The following is a 9,886-nucleotide window of genomic DNA, read 5'->3' as shown; positions in this document are numbered from 1 at the left end:
TTAAATTAAAATAAGCATGTAACGACCACAAACGGAGGAAAATAGTGGAGTAAAAGAACAGATACATCACTTAAAATGTACTCAAGTAAAAGTAAAAGTACACAATTTTTAAACTACTCAAAAAAGTACAATTACTGATAAAAACTACTTAATTACTGTAACGTGAGTATTTGTAATTCGTTACTTCACACCCCTGGTCTCAAGCGATATGTCAGTAAGTATGTTAATAGGTTTGAACTATACTTAATATATTTAAATTGATGAATGTTTTTTTAGCAGGGTGTATGTATGTATGTATTTTTTTGATAGATTTAATGCTTCCTATGCAAATGTGGTGAACAGTTTTAGATTTAGTTTTGGCTTTCATTAGAGTGGCATTGGATGGTGTGGAGAAATTAATGCATGAAGCCATATTGTTTTTTTTTTTGCAAAGGGGATTGAGAGGTACGCCACCTGAACAAACTGAGTGGACTGTTCCATGCCACTTCCTCCCTGATTCATGTTAATAACAAATGACTGAGTGCCTCCTCCTTCACATCAGTCTGTAATATACATCCCCATAACCACAGGCAGCCTGAGCTCTAGAGTGAGTAATGCTTATAAGACACAATAAACACATGCACTAAATATTTACAGTCCATAGACTATATAAATACAATACATAAACTAAATCCTGATAGGCTGAAAGAAAAGATCAGAGATTATAGTGAATATTTTTTGGAACCTGTGTGTTGAGGAACCATGGCAAAAATTTTGCAGTTGTTGTTTGTTTTGATGTTTTAGGCAGAAAGAATAAATTGAAAGTACACACTATTGGGAGGCTTCTGGCGATCACAGTGAAAGTGTTGCTGATGAATGAAAGGCGATTGGTATTTTTTCCCCCCCAAGTGGTTCTGCAGAGCTGACAGAAAAAATACTGCCAATAGACAGAGCGAATGATGGGAAATTTATGTGCTGCTCTTCACACACAAAAGCATCACAAAAAGCATTTAATGAACACGTGATTCTTCCTTCAAGAGCCTAACCCTCACCCAATTCTCTTGTAGCGAATATGTGACAAAAATACACAAGTGAGCGCACCTGCCTGCACGTCTCCTTCATAAATGTCCCTTGTACACACACTTTTTTTCTTTCTGCATTACTCTTTTTGCAGTGTCACCTTTGCAGAAGGTTAAATAGAGTTATGGATAAAGTGTATACAAACTGATTGGGTTTGAAATAAGCAGGCACGACAAACAGGGTTAGGCTGGAAAAAAAAAGAAGGAAAAAAGAGAGAAAAGAGGGGGGTTGCAGGGGGGTTAATAAACTGGAGCCGAGTATGAATGAATTTCAGCCAAAACATCTCAGCCTCAATTCAGAAGCACAGAAGCTTTGAAACTCATTTTGTTCTTCAATTTCAAAGTGATTGTGCACAGGTGCATTTGTGTATGTGTGTGATCATCTGCTCTATTCGTACGCTATTTTTGCTAAAGTTTCATTAATTTCATTAATTCAGTTCCGTAATCAAATTCATTGAGCCCCATGAAAGCATTTGTTATTGTATTAGTAAGTCATTTGTCTCCATTAATCAGAGTAAATTAACACTCCTTTTTTTATGTCAATCAATTTTCTGTCCTAGTCTAGATGGATGTTCTTCGCTAATTACCTTTGTGTGTGTAAGATAGTGTATTATTTATTAAATGTGTATCCTTGGAAATAGCATGACATTAGGCTAGCAGAAATGCTTTTACTACAGTATGACCAGAAAATCCTTCTTCTTGATGTTTTAAATACTGAGTTAATGTGGTTATTCTGCACCTTCAATAATATTGTGACCAAATATGACTATTATAATCAAACGGAAAGCTGGAGGACAACATCTGAGATTGGATTTAATGCTGCCATATACAGATTTTTTATAGCACTGCTAATCATGTTAACAGCGAGCCTGTCCTAAACTGAATCAGGCTACATAAAAGTGTGACAAAAAGGCTTTATAGATAGACTTGATATTGTACTAATACCAATTATTATGATATTGGAAGCAATGGCAAGTGAAATGTGTTTTGAAGTGTATGTTTGTGAGCACTATCATTGAGTTGTGCACAACTTTTTAGAGGGTGTCCAGTGGTCTGTGAAGTCAGGCTATTTTCACAATTGATAGTCAAGTCACAGCACACACACTGTATTCCCCAAATAGACTGTTCTCAATGTCACCGGATAGAAAAGCATGACAAACATCATGGAACATTTTCAGTAGAATCAAACTATTTCTTCAACTTCATGCGATTTTATGTCCCAGGGGTTGAATTTTATTAAAACATATTTCAAAAGTTCTCTTTTTTTTTGTTATATGAAGGTCATGTCATTTATTTATTTATTTATTTTTTGCTACTTTTCATTACATGTAGAATGTATTATTTTAGCCTTATCCCAGACCTAGACTTTCAGCCTTAAACTATGAAAATCTATTATAAAGATATGCATTATTGCAAGTTTAAAATTATGATGGGCATGGCAATGTGGTGGAAATAACTTATGGAAACATGGCAGACACATTCATGTGATGCGTGTATGTCTATTGTTGGACATTGTTACTGGACAAATCAGCCTGTGATTTGAGAGAGTTGCTGGAGACTTCCAGGCTGTTTATTTTTGGCTCAACTGTAGTCCAAATGCAGCACAAACTGATTTATTTTCCTGCAATATTTTGGAAGGAGTTCTGATTTCCAGGAATTATTAAGGTATATTTTGGGGCTTTTATACTTTTATTTTGGCAGAACAGTTTGAGACGGACAGGACAGGAAGCAATGCAAAAGGAAAGAGGGGAACTGGATAATGAAAGGATCTCGAGCCGGGACTTGGACGCAGGATATCTGAGGCACTGCCACACCATATGTCAGAGCTCTGCCCACAAGACTATGGCTCTGACAGTTCACTGCTATTTTTTATTTATTTGTTTAAATCTTTATTTGCCTTTTCATTACAGAGAACCATTAATAACAATGAACGCAATTACATGTGTCAAAAATTAGTCATTAATCCAACCTCCTTAAGAATATCAAAAGTGCAAAAGTCATACTGTATATTCTTTATATGATAAATACATCCATAAGAACTTAATTAAAAATGAACAGCATTACACTAATAATAAAGCAGATCAGCTAGACATTGATTTACAACTCATATGAATAAATAAATACAAAGTAAAAACATAAATGATAGCTTGCCCAACTTGCTGCTGTTTCCTATAGGCTAACATTCATATTCCAGGTTTCCACTACTTTTAAGAAATGTATGGTTTTGATCAAGCATTTTCAAATATATTTATTCTATAAATATGAAACTCTACTCCAGATTTTCCACTTCTCAAGCAAATTCAAATTAATTGAAAGGCATAAAACTGGGAGGATTTCTGGTCATAAAAGTGTGATCCTAATTAGATTTGAATATATTGTGTCCAATAGGATCCCTAAGGCTCTCAATAGGGTACACACACACGGTTGACTACAAAAGCAATAGGCCTACCAATTCAAGGACTTGCCCTTCAGCCATGCATCAAAGTGTGGCGGAGATGAAACTGCCCAAACATTTTTGAATAATTTCTCTGAACACAAAGGCCACGGTTAGGCACATGTAGTGCATTGTTCAGTGAAGTCCTGCATCTGTCTGGCCGTGTGAGTGGAGATAAGAGGACACACCAGCCCTTTCCTTCATTTTAATGCTGCACTGGTTGCTAATTGATTCTCCCCACAACGTTTGTGCTCTAGTTAAAAATGCAGCTCACGCAAACACATTCACACACACGTACATGTTGTTTATCCTTATCATCATTAGCATCATCTACCTTTTTTCTTCATTTGACCCCTGCAGTGACCAACAAGACATAGCAAACACACCCCACGCCGCTAAGAAATTAAAACATTACTCCTTTTTCACATGCAAACACACGCACACAGTGTATATAACAGAAGGTTTACTTTAGTTCGAGAGGAGAATGTGTGGCAATTGTGTGACTTAGCTGAGGGTTTTTAATAAAGCTTGTCAGCCAGCAATACGCCACCGGAATTAAGAAAATGGGATTTGGGGTTTTCAGCCGCTTGACGAACCCTCGCACGCACACTTCTCTTCACTAAGAGTGGGAAGCATTTGCCATTTCTGTTGTTTGTAGTCCCCAAGCAGCATTTTGGAGGATAAAACTGGCATCCAGTGAGATTATGTAAACACAGATATACATGTTCTCGCAGAGACGTACATTTTTATTTACACGCAAGGAGACTTAGGAAATGAAATACTGCACTGAGCTGTATGGAGAAAGAAAAACAACATCCGTCAAAAGAGAAAGAAATATGCAAAAATAAAAAAGGAGGGCTATAAGAGGACAAAAGTGTGTGTTTGGTGTGCCTGTACACTGTGCTTTAAACCTCCCACGACTCTCAATGAATCCATCAGCAAAGTCATTAACAATCATTACCACAGTAATTAAATATACCAGTCGGAGATTTGATTGAGTCCCACATCTCATAATTACTTTTCAGCTTCAGAACTGTATTCGTGTAGGAGCAGCTGAGATGTATGGAGACACAGGTAATTGATCTAATCATGCAATTATGCAAGGAGACTGAACTTCCACTGGAACTGGACTGTAGTGTTCAGAGGGAGAGGAGAAGTGAGGACACTTACTGAGACAGTGGACAGAGATGGGCAGGAACAAGATTGGGTGAAGCATGTGCTCAGATTTTGTTTCAGTCTGACCTACGTCAAGTCTTGATCCTATTCTTCTTCATCTTTCATGTTGCTTTACACTATTCTAAACAGGCACACATGCCTTCAGTTTGGGGATAGTGATCTACAAATTTGGTATTTTAAAGGAATAGTTCACCCAAAAAAGAAAAGTTACTTACCATCAGGGCATCCGAGATATAAATGAATCCATCATTAAGTTAAGTTTTAACTTAACTTTAACCATTGCTTCTAGCCAAAATATTCCATAATCCATAATAACGCTTTCCCCACTGACAAAGCTCACCAGAAGGATCCATTGGTTCTCCGAATCTGTTCTGATGAAGAAACAACTCATCTACATCTTGTAGCATGAGGGTGAGTAAATTTTTAGCAAATTTTAATTTTGGGGTGAACTATTTCTTTAATTACAAAAATTAGATTCCAGTGTTAATACATAGTATAGTAATGTCTAAGACCACACTGATGACCCCAGTATATTGAAAAATAAATATACTAAAATATATTTTAAATAAATGTATTCAATTCTAGGGCCACGTTCACACAGCAGCAGAATACGGTTGTCAGTCCTGTATTTGAGTCCTTAATACGGTTACGTTCGCACACAGTTCGGTTATTTACGGGTGTGACAACAGCATTCTGTAACCGAACTCACACCCGTAAATTTTCAGGACTCACAACCGCATTCTCGGAACACACGCGCTGTGTGAACGGAACAGGACTGGACAACTAGTTGTCTGTCACGTCATACAGTGCGAAAGGGAGCCGCTCTGCCGCACAAACGTGCGTCTACCGTGTGTTACATGTTTTCATGTGTGTTTTCGGTATCTTACAGTGACGGAGAAATGAGCTGCGTCTGAAAGTTTTAGATCCCGTCAGTTTTCCACCGGAGCTGCTCCCGTCAGTTTTGTGTTCTGCTCGTGATTCAAATGCTCCGCTCTCCACCCAAATTTAAAAGCTGCCGTCGGTTAATGAAGATTTGACGAATGAACTCGGTGCTCGATTGGACTCTTGTCATGTCAGAAAGTGATAAGACTTTCAGTTTTATGGACGTCGCCATCTTTGATTTTACTTTGGTCACTGTCGCTATGGTTACTGGTAAGGAATACGGGATCATGATCCTAGTGGATCAAAAGGGTATTATTTGTTTATTTAAAATTGATTTAAATTGTAGTCATAGAGAAAATGTAACATAAGATTCTACATTGTTTGTAGGCCACTAAAATTAATAAATAAAACTAAAATGAATGCATAATTATTTAATGCATTTCTTTCCGTAACTATTCTAATGCAACTTATTGATATTAACACATATGTAGCACATTGAGTTTAAAAGCAGCGTTTCACAACACTGCTGAAATAAAGATTCAGGAATGCAAATAAAGGTATAAAATCCATGCCAGCAGCTAAAAGAAAATTTATGCTATGTAGAGAAGGAAACAAACGGCACTAAAACAAATTAATCCAAAAATAAAGAAGCAGAAAATGGGGAAGAGAAAATCAATATTACCCTTCCTCACCAGAAACGGTTGTGGTCATGATCCAATTTGTCCAGTGCTGAGCTTAACCAGCTGATGTGTGTTTGCTTTCGTCCCCGTTCACAAGCAAACAGCTGTTTTAGCTCTGTGTCTCTTATTGATCAGTTTGCTCTGGATAAATAGCCTTGATGAAAGCAGCTCCTTAACTTGCAGAAAGAGTTTTGGACAATTTGTATTTATTTATTTATTTATTTATTGCATATGAGTTATGTTGTGTACATAACAAGATAATGTAAGAGAATTATAATCATCATGTGTTTGGATTAGATCTATTTTAAATCATTTAGATACTGTATGTGGGCGTGTTATATGCATGCATTTTATAGATTCTCTGTTCATTTCAGGAATGTGACTAAGATTATATTGTAACATATTCACACTAACTGACTCGATAACGGTAGGGAATGTCAAACCAGCTGAAATCTTGCCCTCCTCTGTCTGTGGATCTGTCACACTCTCCATTTAAGCATAGAAGAAGGGTGACAAATTAAACAATCCCTTCAGGGCTTGCCGTAGAAAATATATGTACATGTCAGCTTCTGTGAGAAAAAAGACATCCTTTCAGTAAAAACAGACTGTTTATTTTATTAGTCATTAAGTTTAGGTAAACTCTTGGTTTCATAATCAGTTCTGCTTTGCTGTTGTGTTTGCAGTATTTCATTTGGGTTTGCAGAAGAAAAATGGCTTGTCAGTTCTTCGGGGCAAATCAGAGGTGAGAAGGAGCTCACTGGTCAGTGCTAAAAGGGTGTGAGAGCATGGACCACCGACTGCCACTAATAAATTCCAGCCTGCGGGATGTTCTAAGAGGCCATGAAGACAGTCAGTAGGAGACCATTAACAGGTATAGAGTTGTAACATTTATCTGTTCTTTTTCTTCATACAGTAGAACAGTTTTATTTAGTATGATATAAATTTCTATTAGAATAATGCATACAAATACACAGGTATGTACAGGTTTATATAGTTATGCCAGTAGGTGGCAGTAAGTGATTGTCTTTTTAGTAGTGAGTCAGTGAATAATTTGTTCAACTGACTCATTCAGAACCACTGATTTATTCAAGAAAGGACCAGGTTGTCTTTATGGATGCAACCTGAGTTGATACTTCTTTTGAATAAGAAATTACTTTGTGACTGTTAAAGAAGTGCATTCTATGCATGAAAGTGTTCCAGACATGCTAGATTTGTCATGTGACCTGCCAGCATCAGTTGCGTCATTTCACTGTCATTCACAAATCCACTCCTGTGGCCTGATGGGATAGTAAAGTGTCCATTGGATGCATACTGAGATCAGAATCTCACAGGAATGAGTAGGTCACCCAGGTGCTTTTTGTCTACTCTTTTATGAATACTGTGAATCCGGAAATACTACTCTTTTCACATACTGTTTTTCTCCAAGTATACAGTAGGGAGATATGAGACTTTGGATGCAGCCTATAAGCTTATTCGTTCAAAAATAGGAATGAAACTACACTGTGTGTTATTATTTGCTGCTGCAATGGTTCTGCTGTGGTTAATTTGGAACTATTTTCGTTGACAGATCTAAAAATTAAGTGGCAATATTGCATCTAAAATGTAAGTTACTTAATGTCAACTGCTGTATAAAAGCATTCTCAAAACCATGCCTCTTAATGCCACCAAAATATAAACTGCAGAACTTTACAACTATCGGACAGGAAGAGCTAAATAAAGCTTTAGTTGCATTGAGTTTGTTTCATAACTGATGAACTCTGCAACACTGACACTAGGGCTGCACTATTAATCGAATTTCTAATCGCAATTACAATTATGGATGCCACTTCAATCAGGACCACTTTCGTCAAGTATATTTATTACAATTATATTGCATACAGTTAGTGTTGGCGGTATGGTTATGTTCTGGGCAACACTCCACACGCCTGTCCATGCAGCCATGCTTGGACAGAGCGGGAAGAGCAGCAAGACAAACCCCCCCGGGGTACAGAACAGAACCATTATATGCATACATAATTACAATTCACAATTACATGAGTTGTAAACAATATGTGATAGAGAATGCTTCCAATGAAGTGACTGTAAGGAAGAAACAAAAGTCAAATCGAATTACAGGTTCAGTTAGGTGGAGTTGGGGTTGGAGGAGGGAGTTAATTGCAAGCAGTGATGCGATGGAAGAGACGCTGAAGAATGGGAATTTAAATAGACCGCTTGTGATAGGTGTCAAGACTGGATTGGTACACTTCAGGAACAGCTGACTGTCGGCTGATGCGAGCTTGACTGACGTGGCCTGCCTGAACTAACGCTATGCTGAATTTCTGCCATATGTACATTAACTGACAGTCACCACTGATAAGCTACCGCTAAATATTGTAGAAACTTAATTTGCTGTAAAGTTGCTTTGCAACGATTTGTATCGTGAAAAGCACTATACAAATAAACTTGAATTGAATTGAATTGAATTGAATCCAATTACTTCTCAGAAATATCTTCCAGACACATCTTCTGAACTCTCAACAGAAGATCCTGACTTTGTCTTATCTACATGTCTATTGTCTTTCACTCTATCTGTGGAATGAACATCCGTCTTTCACATATCACTTTATTCCAACAAATTTCTATAGAGACATTTTTAAACACTTGGAGCTGATAAACCTCACTAACATACACACACATATAAACTCTTTGAACTGTGCATAGAGGCACTGCTTTTATTCAAAGCCCATTTGTATACAATGACTTGAGCTTAGTAAATGAGTAGATGTTACTGTCCATCTACAGAGGTGAGCAGGTTGCAGTTGTTGTGTGTGAGTGAAATAAGGATAGATTAATTACAACAGTTAATAGAGGCAGTAATTAAGGAAACAGCAGGATGTGGATGTGTGTGTGTTGATTTATGACCTGTGCCTGAGGGGTTGCTCTCCAGTGACAGCGTGCATGTGTGTGTGTTTCTGTTTCTATGTGTGTCACTATATCAGGTTTATGACTCATACAGTGCATCAGATTCTATCCTTCCTTTTGTTGGTGTCATAAAACAGCTTATATTGTCACAGTGAGGTTGATCCATAACTCACTGCTCCCCCTCTGTGGAGATCTGGGTCTAGAGAGACGAGTGTACATTGTTGCTGTTTTTAGTTTTGTGTGTGTGTGTGTGTGTGTGTGTGTGTGTTTAGAAGTGTGTGCATCTGACAGCCAGAAATAAAGTTTTCCAAGAGAAATTTACATTTATCACTGCATGGTAAAATTGTTGATTGCATGGCTCTTCCACTGAGGATGTGACCTGACAGGTGTGTTTTACTCTAGTTCTAAAGTTGTTATACTCTGTGTGCCAAAAAAAGAAGAAAATAATGGCTGTATAAAGCATCTGGTTTCCGGTCTAATTAATGTGATGAATATTTTTAAATATTGGTTGATTTGCTTGTTTTTGTTGCTTTATAAGCTTCCCTCAGTTCCCAACATTTATGTATTATGAATAATTATTCACTCTTGCTTTCTCTCCCTCATTAGCTCAGCAACATCTGTGTGTTTTTAGAACACAGAGGATCTCTTGAGAAAAACTCTGAGGAGGACACACCAGGCTAATCGGCCCACAGATGCCTTCGTATTTCTGTACATCACAAAGACCACAGCAGGGCTCCAGACAGCGACTAAAATAT

General features: G+C 37.4%; 1 long non-coding RNA gene across 1 annotated transcript in view; it reads left to right on the top strand.

The window, feature by feature from the left end:
* LOC107747313 (uncharacterized) overlaps positions 1-5,520 on the top strand; it is a 15,467-nt gene extending 9,947 nt beyond the window's left edge. The window contains exon 3 of the long non-coding RNA XR_001640790.1: positions 5,456-5,520. This is a non-coding gene — a long non-coding RNA (uncharacterized LOC107747313). The remainder of the gene's footprint in view (positions 1-5,455) is intronic.
* Positions 5,521-9,886: the final 4,366 nt, after the last annotated feature.

The sequence above is a fragment of the Sinocyclocheilus rhinocerous genome, unplaced genomic scaffold, assembly GCF_001515625.1.
Source record: "Sinocyclocheilus rhinocerous isolate Xijiao unplaced genomic scaffold, SAMN03320098_v1.1 scaffold2033, whole genome shotgun sequence".
Lineage (NCBI taxonomy): Eukaryota > Metazoa > Chordata > Actinopteri > Cypriniformes > Cyprinidae > Sinocyclocheilus > Sinocyclocheilus rhinocerous.
The sequence above is the reverse complement of the archived record's forward strand: the minus strand, read 5'-3'. Positions and strand labels throughout refer to the sequence as shown.